Source organism: Zingiber officinale, chromosome 8B, assembly GCF_018446385.1.
Source record: "Zingiber officinale cultivar Zhangliang chromosome 8B, Zo_v1.1, whole genome shotgun sequence".
Lineage (NCBI taxonomy): Eukaryota > Viridiplantae > Streptophyta > Magnoliopsida > Zingiberales > Zingiberaceae > Zingiber > Zingiber officinale.
In genome coordinates, this window is record NC_056001.1 from 23,044,114 (window position 1) to 23,064,725 (window position 20,612).

The window sequence follows — 20,612 nt, forward strand, 5'->3', positions numbered from 1 at the left end:
CAATAAGCTATATGTGTCTCAGCTATTCAGGATTGGCTGCATAGTTTTAATGCCTCTAGTGAGCTCTATGCACCTAGAATGTATAAATACTATCTAAAGAATGAAAATAACAGCAATCTGATACTTTGTCATATTAAAGCATCACAACCCATTAGTATTTATCAAATTTGTGCTACAGCCAAAACAGCAAATACTTTTTCTTGCACTATGTAAGCAAATCAAAATGAGTCTCTTAGATTCTTTAGCTAATAATTATATTTTTACTCTATATAAAATTGTATAGAAATACTTCTATCCTAAATATTCTCCTTCTAATGATCGAATTGGTCATTTCTTCTCACAAGTGGATCTCCATGGCCCTTGGTATGGCATGGTCCCAATAATGGCAATGTGACGAACTCTTTGGCAACTGCTAATCCAAAAACAACAATAAAACAAGATTGTAAAAATCACAAGAAATATTATAATATGAAAACTTAAAATATAGAAAGGGCATCTATATGCATATATATCTTAAAAACATCTAAAGATTTTTCATATTTTAAAATTTTAACTAATAGTAATTTCAAATGCCAACTTCCATCTAACTATCTAAAAATATTATTTTAATATATAGAGTGGTTTGCATATCACATGGGTTAAAATCTAGTGTAAGAACCTTTCGATCATATTATTAAAATTTAATTAAAAATTGCACAATGGTTTGAATTTTAGTTCTAAACTATAAGTCACTTGATAATGAATATAACACTGCAATTTCATATACAACTGCTAACAACTATAACTATCATCAACTGAGCATGGTTGACATGCAATGTCCCACACAAATGCAATAGAGAATGGCACCACGTGCACATATCACTATGTGACTATGAATCGTAGCTCAAGCTCATCCTTGTTCATGCAGCCAATGTGTGGTTAAGGAGAGAAATTGATATAACTACTAATTGTCCAGAAACCATCTCATAGGTGCAAGGTTTTATTGCTATCTAGAAGTGACTCATGTCCACAAGTAAATTATCCAATGTTATGTATGTGTTATGTATGTTACGTCTTTATCTTCATCATATCCTAATCTGAGGAAGAGTTTAACTTTCTATCATAGTAAAAGTGTGCCAACATTAACGATAATAAAAAGACTAAATCAATTTATATGTCAAAAACAATTAAATCATATTACAGTATTGCCTATCGATCTAATATCTGCATATAAAATCAACTATGCATCTGTGTTCCAGGAATCAGCTTTTATGCTATACAGAAAGCATATGAAAAATCTAAAACCTAGCCTAGTAAACTATAGAGGTCGAATTGACAAAGGACGCCACTAGTAGGGAGGAAATCACATAGAGAATCCACATTCTCCGCTTCACCTAGCCATGTAACAATCCCACATCGCATAGATAAAAATTTGTTTGGTCGCCTTTTCGCACCACAGATAGTGTTACTTAGACATACAAACAGAGTCGTATCTGTGTTCAATAGGGCCTGAAACGAATAATAAAAAGTGGACCCTTTTGTTGCAGTAAATAAGTTCAGTTTGAAAATAACTAATATACTAAATACATAAATAAATCAGAAACAATATATTACATAAATAAAATGTCAACAAACATTTGAAATAATTACATAAACACTACTCGTCTAGCTATTTTAGAGGCAAAAATATTTATCAAATTTGCATAATCCAATTGTCAGACTATTTCTTTCTCAATCGACAGCATTGCTAGCCCATTTAGTCTATCATGTGACATTGTTGATCGAATATAATTTTTGGTTAACTTCAACTTCGAGAAACTTCTTTCTACCGATGCAACGGTCACTGGTATGGTTAACAAAATATTATAGGCAATGTAAATATTTAAGAATAAACCATTCAATTTTGCTAGACATTGTAGCATATCAAATACTCTTTTTTCATTTATTAAATAGCATCTCACAACCATCAACTCCGAACACAACTCATCACCATTAATGTCTGAACGTCCATCGTGATTCAAAAATTGTTGAAGCTCCATACAAGACTTCATCAAGCTAGTTAAAGGCTCACTCTTTAACTTCTCCAAATTCAATAAAAACCCAAAAATCTCTTGATATTGTTTAAATTGCTCAAACCGAACTTGAAGAGAAGATCGAGCTTGATCAATTATAAATAGAAAATATTCAACTCTAAAAGATTCTTCACCTGATTGTGTCACATCATCATTGTCACTTTCATTAAATTGTTTCTTTCTTTGAATAATGCGTTTTTTTTTAGATTTAGGTTCAATCCCCATTTCACTTGCCATCTGTTTAGCTTCATTCATGGCACTAACAAACCCCTCTTCTCTAAACTCATCAAGAAATTGATCAAGTCCTTGTAAGAGGTTGATTGCAATATCAATATCCATATCTTCATATTGAATAAACTTACTCACAATATTTATTGCCCGTAATAAGTTATACTAGATTACCATTCCAAGCAAAAAAAAACTCAAAACTCTCAAGATCATATAGTGAAGATTAAGGGATTAAAAGCAGAATACAAAATGAGCAAATCAAATGAAGATAAGGCCAACTAAATCTGGTCACTCATGCTAGATTCCAATACTAATCACAATATAACAAGAGGGTATAAAAAATAGAATAGTGATTCATGGTAGCAAAAGAATTTTTATCAAAAATTTCTGTGCTATATAAGGTATTTGAGGACATCAAGGTAAGTAGAAGCGTATCTTAAAATACCCTAAAAAAGTCTATCATATTGAATTACTTCAACTTGATGAACATTTTGGACAGGAAAAAAAAAGAAATAGAATTGTTCATCAGAATAATAATTTCAGCACTTCAAATGACCAGCTGTAGAAGCACGGAATATGTTCAAACTATGGTGAATCCCATGGAAGAATTATTGACATTGGATCAATAGTCTATGACTTGCTAAAAGGAATAAATAGATAAAACTTAAATGTTAAAAAAACTTAATATTTGGTCTCAACATCAGTTCCTTTTATAAGAGTGATGGCGACACCTCACTGATTCTAAAAGGGCACAGCATACTAGCGTCTAGCGGCCGGCGTCGCATGGGATAGCCACTGCGCGATTAGGTCACGCGAGCGACCGGTGTAGCGTGCGACAGCCACCGCGCGTTTAGGACTGAACTGGTCACTGGTGATGTGCGTTGCAGCCTTGCAGGACGAAGAAGAAGGTCGGAGAAGGAGATTAGAATTACCTGAGCTTGAGCTTGTTCAGTGGATCCGTGCCTTGGTGGAAAGAACGCCGGAGAAGAAGATCGTGTGCAAAGAAGCACCTGCGGCGGAGACCTACGAAGGAGAAGATCGCGTGCCTTGCTGGAAAGACGGCAGAGTTGAAGCCGCCTGCCTTGCTGGAAAGAAGGCAGAGTTGGAGCCGCGTGTTTTGGGGGAAAGATACCGCAAATAAAAATAGAATAGGGTTTAGCAGTACAACTTTAAAAAAATTTCCTTCCTAGGCCGGACTACCTACCTGGCCTCGTAGAAAATCGGGCCCTGCATACAAAATAGAAACTAAAAATCTTAGAGAAAATAATACTTAAAATTTACGAGAAAATGAGGCACAGCGTCCAGGACAATGGCGGAGATGGACAGCGTCAACCTAGTGATGTCACGGAGAGGTGTTCATGGTATTGGCGACGAGAAGTTGCGAAAGCAGGTTGGATAGAGAAAGTGATGCTCTGCAGAGGTCGGTGTGAGAGAGATGGGCGAGGGCAGCCCGATAAATTGTATTAGAGATTAAAAGTGAGTGGCCAAGTTACATTACCACGTTCCTTGATTCGGTTTGGTTCAATTTACTTCGGTTCGTGAAATGGGAAATACGCGACCACCAGAAGAAAAAAAATCATAATTCAATTTTCAAATAAGACAAACATATTAAAAGTTATTTTAAAAGTATATATTTTTTCCTTTAATTTTATTCACTTTGTTTTGTCCTCCGATTATTAACTAGTTAAGATAAATGGTGTCAAGTGCCATCCCGCTCTCTTTTTTGCTATCAATTTATTTTGTGTCCAATTAATTTCTATTGAATGAATCGAACTGTAGCTCATTTTCTATCGACTTTTAATTATCCAAACTCTCTAAAGAGGTCATTTAAGTCATGTTTATTGAAGATTGTCATTGATAATCTTAGTTATCTACCTAGGATTATGTTATTTAAATATGTTTTTATTGTACTGGAGTGATACCTAGATAATAGAGCATATCTTACTATATAACCGTGTTCCTTGGAATTTTAAATGAATTTTATTTTGTAATTGAGATAGTTATTGGTATCTAAGTACATATTCATATTATCTTAGATGTGTCTCTTAAAATTTTCTCTCAATAGACACAACCTTAATTTTTTCTTTAAAGTTCTCATTTTCTTATCATCATCATTCTCATATGTCTATACATCCGCCTTAATATTCTCATCTCTATAACTAATCTTTTGTGGTCGCTTCATAACCTAACATTTAGTTCCATATAGCAGAATAACAAAGTATAACATAGTATCATATATAATCCCAGGGCGTAGCGCAGATGGTCGGCGCATGACATCTCTGGCATAATGGTCAGGGGTCGATTTTCAGAAACTAACGACCTGGGATTTATCCCACCATGCACCTAACGCTTGTGTACCTACATTTACTCCCTCCATATCTATGAGGCCAACACTAAGGGGTTGTTAATTTAGTAGATCTATATTTTTTAAATTCACTCATTAAATGCTTTTATTGGTGCAATTTGTCTGTTTACAATAAATTATATTAATAAAAAAACTTAGACAATACACTAATGGTCAATATATAATTAGTACAGATACAGATGAAATTAATATATATAACAAAGAAGATAATAACATGAGATTGTACTACAATATACAAATTGGTTTCAATATTACAATAATGATATCATTCATAAAATATATAATTCTTACACTAACATTATCATTATTAAAATAACAATGTGAGATACATATACTTAACAAAGCAGATAAAAAATGAGTGTTTCTCCAAGCCACGTCAAATACAAACCTGCATAAATACAAAAGTTTGAGTAGTGTAACTTGCTCTATTCAATCATATATAGGTGCTATGGTTTACCCTATATACTCTAGCAATAACTGAAAAAAAAAATAAAGTGTCTCAAATATGCAATAAAATCTGATGGCTTAGTGTGAATCTCAACATCAAGAAGAAATTGTAATATTCAAATAGAAATGGCAATTTGAACTGTTCCTGATACATGTGAAGTTGCATTATCTATTTAGAGGAAGAAGTTTACAACATAAAAAAAAAAAACTCTCTTTCATAAATACATATGTTCATAATTCCAACAAGTAAGCTAAGTAAATATTTCAAAATGAAAGAGATTACTATTAAAGATGCATGGATATATGCTTCACAAATCAAGCTTCTCTTTCACAATTGGGGGCCGACATTGGCTGCTGGGGGCCGGAAGCGGGTCGTGCCGGCCTCTGACGGCCCGCTGTCGCCTCCCCCTAGACGTCCGTGCCTTGGCCTGGCCGACAAAAGCCATCCCAGACCGGCAACGGCCTAGGGTGGTTGCGACCGGCCGACAGCGACCTAGGGTGGTCGCGACCGACCGACAGTGGCCTAGGGTGGCCGCGATCGGCCGACAGCGGCCTAGGGCGGTCGAGGGGGGCCGCTACAGGTCGACAGTAGCCCAGGCGGGCTACAATCGGCCGACAGCAGGCGAACTCGGCGGGCCAACAGCTAGCTAGATCCGGCCGGATCTGGCTAGATCTGGGAGGTACGTCGGACAGGAGAGAAGTGGGAGGAGCATCGGAGAGGAGAGAAGAAATGGGGAAGAGAAACCTACCAGATGGAAGAGCTGCGCTGCCGCCGCTAGGTTGTGAAGAGGAGAAGATGGAAGAGAATAAAGATCGGGCTCGGGCTATATTTAGGGAATTTTGAGACGAAGTCAAATTCGTACCAAATCTATGACGAATTAAATTATCTCAAATTTGGGACGAATTTTAAAATTCGTTCTAGATTGTGACAAATTTATAAATTTGTTCCAAAACTTATTTTTTAAAAAAAATAAACTAAATGTCTAAAATGACGAAGATGGACCTAGAAAACATGATTGACAAGAAAATAGTTTCTATAAGTTTGTATCAATCTCTTGATCACATTAATGCCCTTAGGTATTTTTTTTCTCCCAATATTTTGAGGTTCATAAATTTTTGAAAATGAAATAATTTAAGTGTTATTCAAAAAAATTATAAACCACAATATATTAGGTGAAAAAAAATTTTGAAGCCATCAATGTGATCAGGAGTTCGATACGAACGCATAGGAACTTGTTTCGTATTATTCCGAGGTCTCTAGGTCCATCTTCCGCATTTTAGATGTATTTATTCTTATTTTTTAAAAAATCAAGAATCTGGGATGAATTTGAAAATTCATCTCTTACAAAATTATACTTAATTTCTATATGCTTATCTTTGTTGTGATATTTGGGATCCTTGAAAAAAGCTATTGCAGATTGACTGTCACAGTACATTGTAACAGGACTTCCACTGTTCTCAGTAATCTTCAGATGTTTCAGGAATCTTCTTAGCCAAACAACCTCTTGCACAACCACTGCACAAGCCACATACTCATCTTTCATTGTCGACAAGGCTACACAAGCCTGCTTCTTGCAGTTCCATTAGATGGCGCTACCATTCAGCAAGAAGGTATAGTCAGATGTGAATTTTCTGTCATCAAGATCCTCTGCCTAATCTGCATCTGTATAGTCACTTAGGCTCATATCTGATCCTTGAAAATAATGGCAATAATCTGTTGTTCCTTTGAGATATCTGAATATCCTCTTCACCACTTTCCAGTGTCTTGATCTTGGGTTTGACTGGAAACGACTAAATAAGCCAACAACATATCTTATATCAGGACAAGTACACAACATAGTGTACATCAAACTACCAATAGCACCGACATATTATTTTTTCTTCATTTCGGCTATTTCCTCAGAAGTCTTGGGATACATATTTTTGCTCAAAACAGTACCTCTCGTTATAAGTATCTGTTCAATATTACAATCTGACATATTGAAGTGTTGTAGCATCTTAGTGATATAAGCTTCTTGAGACTAATCCAAAAACATTTTTGATCAATCTCTAATGACCTTCACTCTTAAAATATATTATACTTCTCTCATATCTATTATGTCAAATTATGATAAAAGTCAAGATTTGACTTCCATCACACACTTTATGTCACTTCCAGCTATTAGCATATCATCAACATATAATGATAAAATGACAAACTTTTCTTTTTCCTTTCTAAAATAAACACAATGATCCTCATTGATTATTTCAAAATCATAAGACAAAATGACTTCATTAAATCTTATGTTTCATTGTCTTGATGCTTGTTTTATCCCATATATAGACTTTTTAAGTCTACATACTCTATTCTCTTAGCCTTTAACAACGTAACCTTCTGATTATACCATATAGATTTCTTCGTCAAGATTACCATTAAGGAAAATCGTTTTTACATCCATTTGATGTAATTCCATGACAAATTGTGCTACTATAGCTAGGATGACACGTATTGACACAAACTTCACAACTGGGGAGAATGTTTCTTCAAAATCAATACCCTCCATTGGGATATATCTTTTTGCAACTAATCGAGCTTTGTATCTATTAATCGATCCATCTGCTTTCCTCTTTATTTTGAGAATCCATTTATTCCCAATAGCCCTTCGACCCGGAGAAAGATCGACTAAATCTCAAACTTGATTCTTTTTCATTGACTTCATCTCCCCATCCATTGTAATTTTTCATTTTTCTCTTACTGAGCTTCTTAAAGCTTCCTCAATTGTTCGAGGTTCCTCATCGTCAACTGGGGGAATCATCAACGCTTCATGCTCAATGTCAAACCTTCTCCCAGGAATAATCTGACGACTACTTCTTCGTAGGTTAGACTATTGAGAAACTGACTCATTCAGTGGCAAATTACTCCCATTGGGTTGATTAGATTCAGGCATCTCCTGATTTGTTGATAAAGGAACATTATCCTCTTCCTCTATCCCATATAAAGGAATTGTCTTATCAACTTCACCTCGTGTTGGGAACTCAGTTTCAAGAAAAATAGTATCTCTTGACTCTATTTCAGAGATGGTTCCATCTTGTCGCTCACCATTAAAAATATAACTCTTAGAAGTCTCAGAATACCTTATAAAGATACACTTCTTACCTCTGGGTCCTAATTTTCCATGTTCGTGAGTCTTATCATGAACGTAGGTAGTTGACTCCAAAATCTCAGATTACTCAAATCCGACTTTCTACCTGTCAAACGTTCATATGGGATAGATGAAACTGACTTTGAAGACACTTTGTTAAGTATATAGGTCGCAACTAATAATACATCTCCCCAATAGGAGGTTGACAAATTAGTCTACGCCATTATAGACCTAAACATTTCAAGAAGAGTCCTATTTCTTTTTTCAGCAACCCTATTTTGTTGGGGAGTTCCAGGAATAGTTAGCTATCTAATAATCTTTTTCTCATTACACATTGTCTTAAACCGATCAAACAAATATTCACCTCCACGATCAGTGCGCAAGGTTTTAACCTTACGTTCCAATTGATTCTCAACTTCGTTCAAGTAACGAATGAAGCAATCTAATGCTTCATTTTTATGAGAAATCAAATAAAGATGACCAAAACGAGTGAAGTCATCAATAAATGTAATGAAATAAGAACTCCCATTTCTAGCCTTCACATTCATTGGATCACAAATATTCGAATGAATTAATTACAATGGTGATTCAACCCTAATAGCCTTACCAAATGGTTTCCTAGTTGTCTTTCCATAAAAACAATGTGTTGGTGCAATTTACATTAATGATCTAACTCAGGTTTTGATAAATGACAAGTAAATTAAGTTAGGTTCTGTTATGATCTAACCACATGATTAAGTGTGCAGTACGAAGTCCAGATAGGTCGATGGACTGATCGGATATCTGACAGGAAATCCAACTAGATCAACGGGTCGACCGGATAGCTGGTACGAAGTCCAGATAGGTCGACGGACTGACAAGATATCTGGCAAGAAGTCTAGCTAGGTCAACGGGTCGACCGGATAGCTAGCATGAAGTCCAGATAGGTCGACGGGCTGATCGGATGTCTGACAAAATGATAAATTAAGGTAAGTCACTCGAAGAGAGTGACCAAGTGAGGACGCGTCTGGGTTGAAGGGAAAGTAGGCGTCGATCCAGTTTAGGTTCATTTGGGATCCTTAAGCTGAGACGTTGACTAGTTCCTGGTCCTGGGAGGACAGAAACTAATTAATACTGCTCATTATTATTATACTCACATTTGTCTTGCAAGTTATTATTTTGTTTATTAGACTAATGTTGTTTTGCAGAACAAAGGAGCACATTTGCCTTCGGATGAACAATATCAGAAGGCGCCTTCAAGCTTGATATAAGACATCTTCATATTGTTCATAGAAGACACCTTCCATGGCAATGGAAGGCGTCTTCCACAGAATAAATTTTGGCCGAAGTCGGGGATAAGCACCGTGCTATTCGGGATCGAATCTTCCCCATTGGAGGAGTCTTCCATGGCTATGGAAGGCGTCTTCCATGCCTTTTATAAGGATGTCTCGAGAAGGCATTGGACAACAACACTTACACGAGGTACTATGCGTTCATTTGAAGTTCTGATTGCTCCTGGCTCCTACTACGACTCTGATGCAAAGCTGTTACGCCCGACGACTGCTCCGAGGACTTCCGATTATGGTCGGCAGACCAACATCGACACGAGCGCTCCCACTTTAATCTTTTAGTATCAGTAATTTTCTTTTGTAATTAATTACTGCAAAAGGATGAGTGCAGTGTGTTGCACTTGTTCAACTTTCTTTGTACTCGATTTCCTCTTCCGGAGATACCAGAATAGGCCTTTAGTGGATTATAGGTCCACGGGACTTGGGTCTTAGAGTAGGAGTCGCTGAAAGCTCCGAACCAAGTAAACTGTTCGTGTTTTCTTGTGTTCTCATTCCTTTTAGTTTTCCGCTGCATTCATACTTTGATTTTAAAATCGGAAAGACAAGTTTTTGAAAACCACATGATTCACCCCCCCCTCTTACGTGCAATTGATCCATCACAATACTCACATATAGATAAGTTAATCTTAGCATGAGTGTCTAAAAGACCCTCCTTAACTAATCTATTCATTCGTTCTTGTCATATATGTTCTAGTCTAGCATGCCAAATTTCATCATTAGCATCAGCATTACTAGTAAGAGCAATGTTTGAAAAACAATCATCATTATTATTTGGTTCTACATCAAGAATCATAAAATCATTTGTTACATAACCATGCACAATTAACACAGAGTTAATTCGAAGTTCCACACAACGACTATAAAAATTTACACAATAACCTAAATCAAGAAGATAAATGACGAAAATCAGATTCCGTCGAATATAAGGAGCATATAGGATATCATGTATAAACAAGGTACGCCCGCCACATAGGTTGAGCTTGCAAGTGTCAATTCCTTTGACTTCAATTCTTGCATTGTTTCCCACATATCCATTTGTTGCCAGCTGGTACCCGACGATACTCCACATATGTAGCTCGATCACGAGCTACAAGGTTCGTTACTCTTGAATCTACAAACCACAAAGGATAAGAATCAGTTAACAACACTGTACTCGTAATATAATGCTCATGGAAAGAAGTTAAAGATGGATCTACCTTTTTAGGCTTAATACAATCCCGAGTAAAATGACCTTTCTTGCCACAGTTGTAGCAAGTCGACTTGCTCTTAGGTCTTTGTCCATATTTATTTCCTTTCTTCGTGATTTGATTTTTAGCAGCAACAGAACTAGCCTCTTTTCCTTTTCTCTTTCCTTTCTTAAACTATTTTTTCTTATTCTTGGAACCAGAACTTTCAGCTACAAAAGCTTGACTAGAAATCTTTGCAGATTTAATCCTCTCCGCCTCAAGTTCAACAAGACGTGAGACATCAGTGAAAGTATTAATACTCTCACTGTGTGGGTAAGGTTTTCTGTTTCATCGTTTCCCAAGAATTAAGAAGAAAATGAATTACTGTTTGAACATGTTGTTCATCGGTCAATGCATGACCTGCAGTTGTAAGCTCTCGAATTATATTACACATCTCCTTGAGATGTTAGGCCATAATAGCATTCGAGCGTTTTTAACAGCTATCAAACTTGATTGTTAGCTGACAGAGCTTACTCAAACTTACTTTACTGTTCTTCTCTCTAAGGACTGCCTAGACAACATATGCCGATGGTAATGACTCATATTCAAATATCAAGTCATCCACCATTGAACTAATCAATATTCATTTAGCATTGGAATCTTTCCTTTTCCATGTCTTATAGGCATCAAGGCCACGTTTATGCTCTGCTGTAGGACCATCAGCCGGTTCCTCCATGAATTGATTTACAACCTCTAGAACTTCTTGTTCCTCGAGAATATATTGTATCTTGAGGTGCCAGATTTTGTAGTTATCCCCATATAATTTTTCTCCTTTATTGAGTTCAATGATGATGTTTTTAGTTGTCATAATGTACATAAATAAACACTTTATTTATTATTTCAATGTAAATCATATGCTTGTAATTAATTATTGACTCACTGTAAATTAGAATTGGTTTACAAAATCAAGTGATAGCTATGTTTCACTTATCATTTGTATGTGTCAATCTAATCAACATTGATTAATTATATTACACACATCCCATCAAATGAACTAATCATTTTTCATATGAACTAATCAAAATTAAACACGAACTAATCATGAATATGAATGAATCATTAAATGAACTAATCATTTTTAAGTTTGTTAACAGATAACATAACTTTTCATAACATAACTATGTTCGTACATAACGACAGAAATTATTACACTACTCAAAAATTAAATGGACTATTACTGTTCGTACATAACGACAACAAATAAACCACTAATAAATTAGATAGGCCAACATCACTCCCACTAGGACAAATTCTAATGCAGCAGTCAGCATTATCCCTATCAACCTAGATTCCTTTGGGGTAATCTCAGATGGGACAACTTCAGGATTCTTCATCGAATCCAGTTTTGAATCTTCCTTAAACATTTCCAGGTCCTCTTCAGACTCTTTAGGATCCTCTTAAGATTCTTCGGGATCCATCTCTAGATCCTCCTCGGGATCCATCTCTGGATTCTCCTCAAAATCTTCAGGATCCATTTCTGGATCCTCATCAAATTCTTCGAGGCCCATTTCCGGATCGTCCTCAGATTCTGCTAGACTTGGATCATCATCAAATTCTTCAGGATCCATTTCTGGATACTCATCAAATTCTTCGAGGTCCATTTCCGGATCATCCTCAGATTCTGCGGGACTTGGATCCTCCTCAAAATCTTTAGGATTCATTTTTGGATCCTCAGATTCTTTAAGGTCCATTTCTTCGGGATCTGGATCCTCTTCAGATTCTTCAGGACCATATTCCAATTGAAATAATTGTTTGCACATATCTAAATATAAGATGTGTTATTCACAATCATCCCATAGCTAGAATGATATCTGCCTAAGATGTTCTGACAGTGAATAAACCATAGCTCATCTTCTTTCTTTGTCCTGGACTGGATACCCTTCTCGCTTGAGTTTCTAGAACAGTCAATCGAGCCGACCAATAAGCCAATCGACTCTGTGATTCGGTTTATATTCCAGCTTTTTGATCTCCTCCCAAAGCTTATGCTATCGTTCATAGCGACCAGTCATCGTGTATATTATTCGTGGTATCTGGAATTGAAAATAATAATGTCAGTACAAAACCGACAAATCAGTAACAAAATCGATCATATTCAATTCCCACATATAGAACAAATATATACATAATACACAAACAAATAAGAAAAATAAATTTTCTTTATTTGGAGAGTCATATGTATCTGACACATTGGATCTTTTGACCAGCTCCGGTGTTTGGTCCATTTTCCAGTCAGAACTAATCTAATTGGAAAGAGATGTTTTATCTATATTTGTTCTGACTCATTTAAGTCAATTTCAGATTTATTGATCAAACTCAGGTCCGTTTGATCAATCAAATGCACATTGGATTAAACCTGACTCATTAGAACAAATCTATTTTTTTTTATCAAATCTGACATATTAGAACTAATATGGTCATATTCGATCATCCCAACTTATGTAATCAAAATCATCCCAATTAATTCAATAATAAACTGAACTGGTTAAACCAACAAATGATTTAAACCAGATCTAGGTATTATTGAATCAAACTGGTCTGCTAAAATCAACTAATGATTTAAACCAGACCTGAGTTTGATTGGACAAGTTAATCTAGTTCAATTTTCAATTAATTGAACTATAAATTAATTAAATATGTATTTATTAATTAATAATATATTTTTATATGTATTTAATTAATTAATTAATATATTTAATTAAATTATAATCTTTTCATGTTTTGAGAAAAGTTTGTTCTTGATTTTTTTATTTAATAAAATCAAAGATTTTTTCAACAAACCAGTATTTGACGGATGAACCGTAATAATTACTGTTCATCCTTTTTTAATCAATTACTAGAATCGATTAAAAATCTATTTAATCGATTATAATGTTTGAATCGATTACACCAATTGACTACACAGATTTACTATGATTCATCAGTTTAATTGATTACACAGACTTTAAATCGATTAAGATATGTTTTAATCGATTAAACTACTTCTTCTCTTCTCTGTCGTGACCGTTCCACTCTCTTCTTCTGCCGCGACGAACGCGGTTGTCGTGATTGTTAATTATCAGCCTTCCGATGTGGTCGCTGACACTCTCCAATCACGGAAGCCGACAGCCAGCAATCTCTCGGGGCTCGACAACGGTAGCAAATCGCAACTCAGTCGCGATCTTGCCTAGCGACGACAATAGAGATATTTTTTAGACAAAGAGACAAGTTTCATGCATTAGGCATTGCTCTGATACCATTATTGTTCCTAATTGCATGAAACAAACGCAAGATAAAAGCGGTAACAACTCATAGTGATTTTCCGAGACGAACTTGGTTACCGATCACCACTTGCTGTCAAAAGAGCGATCACGAAACTGAATCAACGAAACTAAATCGAAAAGCTTTTATCAAGGTTCACGAGCGAAAACCTCTGCTTCTCGAATGTTCTTCTCTTTGCTCACCGTCACCTCTACTGTGCACACTGATCACCGTCTCCCTCACCCCTCGATTGCTCTTGGATGCCAGTATAAATAGGAAGCAAGTATCGGTTACAAATCGAAGCTTTGATGACATTTAATGGAGGAAGATGAAGGTGAATGAGCACCCCTTTATCTTCCTAATGCTGCAACTGATGCAATGTCCAACAGTGTGAATATACGAGAATGGATAGAATAAAAAATAAGAGCATCAGAGAGAAAGTTAGAATTACATCTATTAAGAGAAAATTCTGACAGATACATATCTTATGGGTGGAGGCTAAGTAGGCATACTTCAATTGAACCCATGCCCATATTGAGCATATTAGTGTGATGTCACCAACCGCCAACGATATGGCTTGCCATATTCTAGGTTGTTAAAGGCGCGCCTGAGGCGTTAGGCGCACAAGGCGCTGAGAAAAGCGCCTTCTACCGCGCGAGGCGGGCGCTGTTCATCAGGCGCGCGCCTTCGTGCCTCACCGAAGGCACGATCAATGCGCATCGCATGATCCTTCAGGTTCCCGATTTCTAACCAAAAAAACATTTCAAACCTAATTTGGCTTGGAATTAGGGCACGGAGAAGAAAAGGGAAGAAGAAAAGAACGAAAGGAGAAGAAGAAACCTGAATTCGAAGAAGAGTCGTGCCATCACCCAGGTATTTCCTCCACTGCTGCCGCCGCTGCTGAGTCGCGTCCATCGTTGCCCAGGTATGTGTTTTTTCCATCTTTTTTTTTTCTATTCTTCACTTCATCTTCTTCTTCTCTTCTTCGTCTGTTGTAATCTTCTTCTTCGCTTCTTCTCTTCTTTTTCTGTTATTTCTTTTTTTTCCTTCTTCTTCTTCTCGTCATTTTCAGTGTTCAATATTTCAACGTTTTTTCATCACCTTCTTTTCTTCTCTATGTTATATCCGCTTCCTCTGTTTTCTTGTTTTTTTCCCTTCCTGTTGACAGCAAAACTGCAGCTTCTCTCTGTTATATATTCTTCCTCTGTTTTTTTTCCCTTTCTGTTGACAACAAAACTGCTGCTGCTGTGATGCTGTCCCATTTTTTCCCTATTTTTCTTTTTTTTTTTTTTGTTTTCTGTTGCTGCCTTGCTGGTACTGTAAAAAACTGCTATCCAATTTTTTATTTTGTTTTTGGTCCTGTTTTTTTTCTTTTTTTCCCCGTTTTTCTTTTTCTTTTCCTATTTTTCTATTGCTGGTAGTGGTACTAGTGGTACAATACTTTTCTATTATTGTTGATGCTAGGTACAGTAGTTTACCATTCCATTAATTCATTAAAATATTTTTTTATTTTGTTTTTAATTTTTTAGATTATTTTCTTATTTAATTATCATGGAAGGTAGTAGTGATACTCCAACATATATATCAAAAGATCCGGCATGGAATTATTTCAAAGAGTTAATCCGAATAACAAAAATGATTTGATTTGTAACTTTTATCAAAAAGTTACAAAAGAATGTATCTATCGTGCAAAACAGCATCTTGTTGGGGGGTTTCGAAATACTACTACTTGCAAAAAAAGTCCGCCTCATGTACGTGAAGAAATAAAAAATTTCATGGAGAAAAAGACGGAGAAAGGCAATCTTTCTAAACTTGCGACATTAGACTTTGAGGATGTAGACCCTCTTGGTGATGATATTGATATGGATGATATTGGAGCTAAAGCTGTACCGCCTATAAGTACAAGTACAAGTTCTAGATCAGTGAATATGCAAAAAAAGGTCAAGACAAATAGGTCCAATGGATACGTGTTTTGCTCCTAATGTGCAAAAAAATATTGAAAGTAGAAAGGGTAAAAAGAGGCAAACTACGATAAATGAGGCATACAAGAAAGAATTGAGGGGAAAAACTTGTATGGCTATAACTGAGTGGATGTATGATGCGGCAATTCCTTTTAATGTTGTTAACTATTCAAGCTTCAAAAGGATGTTGAACTTGGTTGGCCAATATGGTGTAGGTCTAAATGGACCTAGTTATCATGAGGTGCGGGTTCCTTTTCTAAAAAAGGCTGTCGATAGTGTGATTAATGATTACATTAAGTCGTGTGAAACAGAATGGGCAAAGTATGATTGTAGTTTGATGGCAGATGGATGGACAGACAAAGGCAAAGAACATTGATTAATTTTTTAGTGAATTCTCTAAAGGTTCAGTTTTCATCGAATCGGTTGATACTTCTGATTATGCAAAAACTGGAGAAAAAATATTTCATTTGTGGAGCGTGTAGGAGAAGTTAATGTTATTCAAGTTGTTACGGATAGTGCAAGTAACAATGTGCTTGCTGGTAAGAATTTATTTAATTTTTGTATCATTATGTTTTTTCTTATATATGTTAAAATTATCTAGTTTTCTAACTTCTTTTATAGGAAAATTATTAAAAGCAAAAAGGCCACACTTGTATTGGACTCCTTGTGCTGCTCACTGCGTTGACTTGATCTTAGAAGATATTGGGAAATTGCCTGATTTTAAAGTAACATTGAAGAAGGCAATAAGTGTGAATGCTTACATTTATGTTCGTCACGGTATGGTAAATATGTTGAGGTAATTCACAAGACAAAAAGAGCTTTGTCGGGCGGGTGTCACAAGATTTGCTACTGCTTTTCTCACTCTTGAAAGGATGCACCTACAGAAGTAAAATTTAAGAAAAATGTTCATTTCAAAGGATTTGACAGAGAGTAAATGGGCAAAAGAAGCGGCGGGGAAGAAGGTAGCTAAAATCATCATGACACTTAGATTTTGGAACAGCATTGTGCATATTTTAAAGATATATGGCCCTTTAGTTCGTGTTCTGAGACTGGTTGATGGTGAAAGAAAACCTGCAATGGGCTATATTTATGAGGCTATGGATAGGGCAAAAGAAACAATTATGAAGGCCTTTAAAGAGAAAGAAGAGAAATACAAAGAAGTGTTTAAGATCATTGATAAGAGATGGGAATGCCAACTTCATCGGCATCTGCATGCTGCAGGACATTATTTGAATCCAGAATATTTTTATTCATACACAAATTCAAATATCTGCGGAGAAGTGGTGAATGATTTGTTTGAAACTATGGAGAGATTGGTTTCAAACGCTGCCGAGCAAGATAAAATCACTGCCCAACTCTCTATATATCGAAAGGCAGAAGGGCTATTTGGGAGAAATGTGGCAATTAGACATAGAAGAGCATTATCTCCAGGAGAATGGTGGGAATGCTACGGAGCAAATACCCCAGAATTGCAAAAGTTTGCTATTAAAGTGCTTAGCTTCACTTGTAGTGCTTCTGGTTGTGAGCGCAATTGGAGTGTATTTGAGCAGGTATGTAATAAATATAAATGTTTAATACTATTAGTATGTTACTTTTATAAGTAGAAAATATTTTTTGCTATTTTATTATACTTATTGTGATTTTTGATATTTTGTATATTCACAGCAAAAAAAGGAATATGCTAGCTCAGCAGCGCTTAAATGATTTGGTATTTGTGAAATACAATCGTGCCTTAAAACTTCGGTATGACGCACGTGATAAGATTGACCCCATCTCTTTGACAGATATTGATGATAGTAATGAATGATTGATGGGTAAAATGGATGGAGAAAGTAATAATGAAGAAGTTGAGTTGGTTTTTGAAGGTGATGACTTGACATGGGATGTCGTTGCTAGGGCTAGTGGAGTTGAAGAGCCTGAATATTGTACTAGAGGAAAAAATATTACATCCATAACCTATTCACATGCTAGGCATAAACAAGTCGAGAAGAGAAATACATCTTCCTCTATGAGACACTCATCTCTAAGACTTAGAGATGAAGATGAAGAAGAAGAAGAAGAAGAAGAAATTAAATTTGAAGAAGATGAAGATAAAGAAGAAGAAGAATACAATGAGGATGATCTTGAGCTTGATGATTAATTTGATTTATTACGCTTGTTTTGATGAACTTTGTTAGTTTAAATTAGAAAATTGAAACTTGAAAGTTTAAAACTTTTATTAATTTTATCATGGTGCTGTTTTGCTTGTCGTATTTGATATCGATGTGTGTGGAATATTAATAGTTATCATATTTGACATATTATATGAATGTGTGAATAGTTTAGTAGTCATCAACCTCATGTTTAAGAGGCACGCGCCTCAGGCGCGCCTCGTGCCTCGGGCTCTATGAGCCCTTTGCGCCTCGGTGCGCCTCATGCCTCTAACAACTCTGGCCATATTACACAACAACTCAATTGGAAAGTACAAGTGGAACAGATATGTTTGTGTAGCATACTGCTGTGAAGGAGTTGACAGGCCAAAGTCGAACAACGACCTCTTTTCAAAAAACAGGGCGGACTGATTTATACACATCTTCATTCTCTGTTTGGTAACTCTCAACCAATGTGAAGAAAAATTGCTATTAGAAAGAGAAACCGTCAATGAATCACATCACTAATATTGAGATCATAAATCTACTTTTTCTCTTCTTTTTTTTTTAAATAAAACCTTATATACTAAGTGTCTTTTCTTGATATATAACCTAATGTTTTAGTGAGAGGAAAGCATGCAATAGAAGTGCAAATAGATATACATGAAATTTATTGGGAAAAAATCATGAGCTCACTAGTAAAGTCAACTCTGTCATTTGTAGGTTAAGTCTGTTTGCTTCTTACACTATTCCACTGTCAATTTATGAGATGGTTTATCTTTGATGTAGACTAATCTATATGATTCTTAGTTGTGTACCAGTAACAAAATTAAAACATAACTAGGCAACATGAATGGAGCCTCTAATACTCTTGACTTTATTTTTGTCCACACATCAGACGCAACACTTTAGGTGAACACCAAGTTGGGCACCAACACTCACACTGAGCATGTGCAAAAACATAAAAAGTATAAATATGAGTGTACAATTAGATTGATACTTGCGTCGATACTCCTATTCTAATCCAACATAGGTTTGAGAATGGATGCATATTCGGCTAATTTATTTAACCAGGTCCGTAAGATAACATAGATTTAGATCTCTTGAACAGTCTAATACTAGAATATTTTGTTTGTGTGTGATCGAACACTTAGGCAAGAATACTATGAATTGCATGCTCTATTGTTTATAATTACCAAAAACTTACAGAAATATACCACAATACAAATAAGCACATGGAAATTAAAATAGCAGGGACAGGAAGCAATAATATAGTAAAGAAAAAAAGTTATCTTTAAACTTTCATAGAAGCAACTTACATAAGAATTGAAAAGACAACCTTACCCTATTGCCATCCCTACTCTCGTCACTCTTTGCCAATGTCAGCATCTTCACCTATTCAACAAAGAAATAGCTAGCAAAGACTATACAAAGATCACTCTAAATTAATAAGAAAAGATGAAACAGTTCGAGTAAATCGTTAAGGTAATAACTAGTGAGGTCATCCAATTTGTTATGCCGAGAAAAAATGGATATCTTGGTTCCCATGATGCAACATAAGACAGGAGACAAAAACATGGGCTTTTCACATATAAACCACCCTTAACGTCCCTGATAATTGATGGGATTTAAATGACAACACAAGTATTCTCTCTCCAAACCGGTAGCCTTCATAAATGAGAAGAACCAAGTATGATCTGCTAAATCTCTTACTTTTCACCTCCATTTCCACTCTGGATGCTGCATCACTGAGCACCTCTGCTATGCTCACCACCTTTTGCAACTTTCATTGCTTGAGCAGAAGCAACTGCTTAAGTCCTTGATTACCATTTTTCTAATGATATAAAAGTCAATTAACATTGGCATAGTTGATTCTTCTTGCAAATATGTGATGGATCTGATTCTTGATCAATATACCTGAAATAAATTAACTAAGAAACCAAATCTTCCAAGCTTATATAGAGAGCATGAGTGATCCCCACCAACAAAGGATTTTAATGAATGACAATGCCTCAAGGTGGGGATTTTAGGCTAAAAGAACTTTTTTCAATATTGGAATGTGTGAATTGTCTAAAGGGAACAAACGAGATTAAATCAACTAATCAACTTTTTTGATAGTTCGATTGGTAGAAGAAGAGAATATCATAAATAAAACTCACTGTTAGAATTATTAACATTTCAAAGAATTTAATAAATCAATTAAAGTGTGAAAATAAAGTATATCAAAATTTATGTATGAATTCAGATATAATAAAATATATTTAATGCTCAAAATTAATTACTATTAATTTTAAATTAAATATGTTTTTATTTGGAAAAAGAGGCCTCTACTTAGTAATTAAGCAAAATAGACTGAAAACTACTGTTAAACTAACGATAAAACAAAAGAAAAAAAAATAGAAATTACATAGAGATAATTAATGTATCGAAAATAGCTGGTGGCTCCTTTCCCCTCAAAAAACGATAATCTCAATTAGCCTCATTGACTATCTCTAGGGGTGACCGGCCTGACCCCACG

The 20,612-nt window shown here is 35.5% G+C and overlaps 1 protein-coding gene across 6 annotated transcripts in view; it reads right to left on the bottom strand.

The window, feature by feature from the left end:
* LOC122014861 (testis-expressed protein 10-like) overlaps positions 1-5,962 on the bottom strand; it is a 40,217-nt gene extending 34,255 nt beyond the window's left edge. The window contains exons 1-3 of one of the 6 annotated variants that reach the window (XM_042571343.1): positions 5,841-5,954; positions 4,985-5,032; positions 3,212-3,364 (exon numbers count right to left, since the gene is read on the bottom strand). The gene's annotated coding sequence lies outside the window, so the exon portion shown is untranslated. The other 5 variants (XM_042571348.1, XM_042571346.1, XM_042571342.1 and 2 more) reach the window with 5 other exon arrangements.
* Between the last annotated feature and the right edge of the window lie 14,650 nt (positions 5,963-20,612).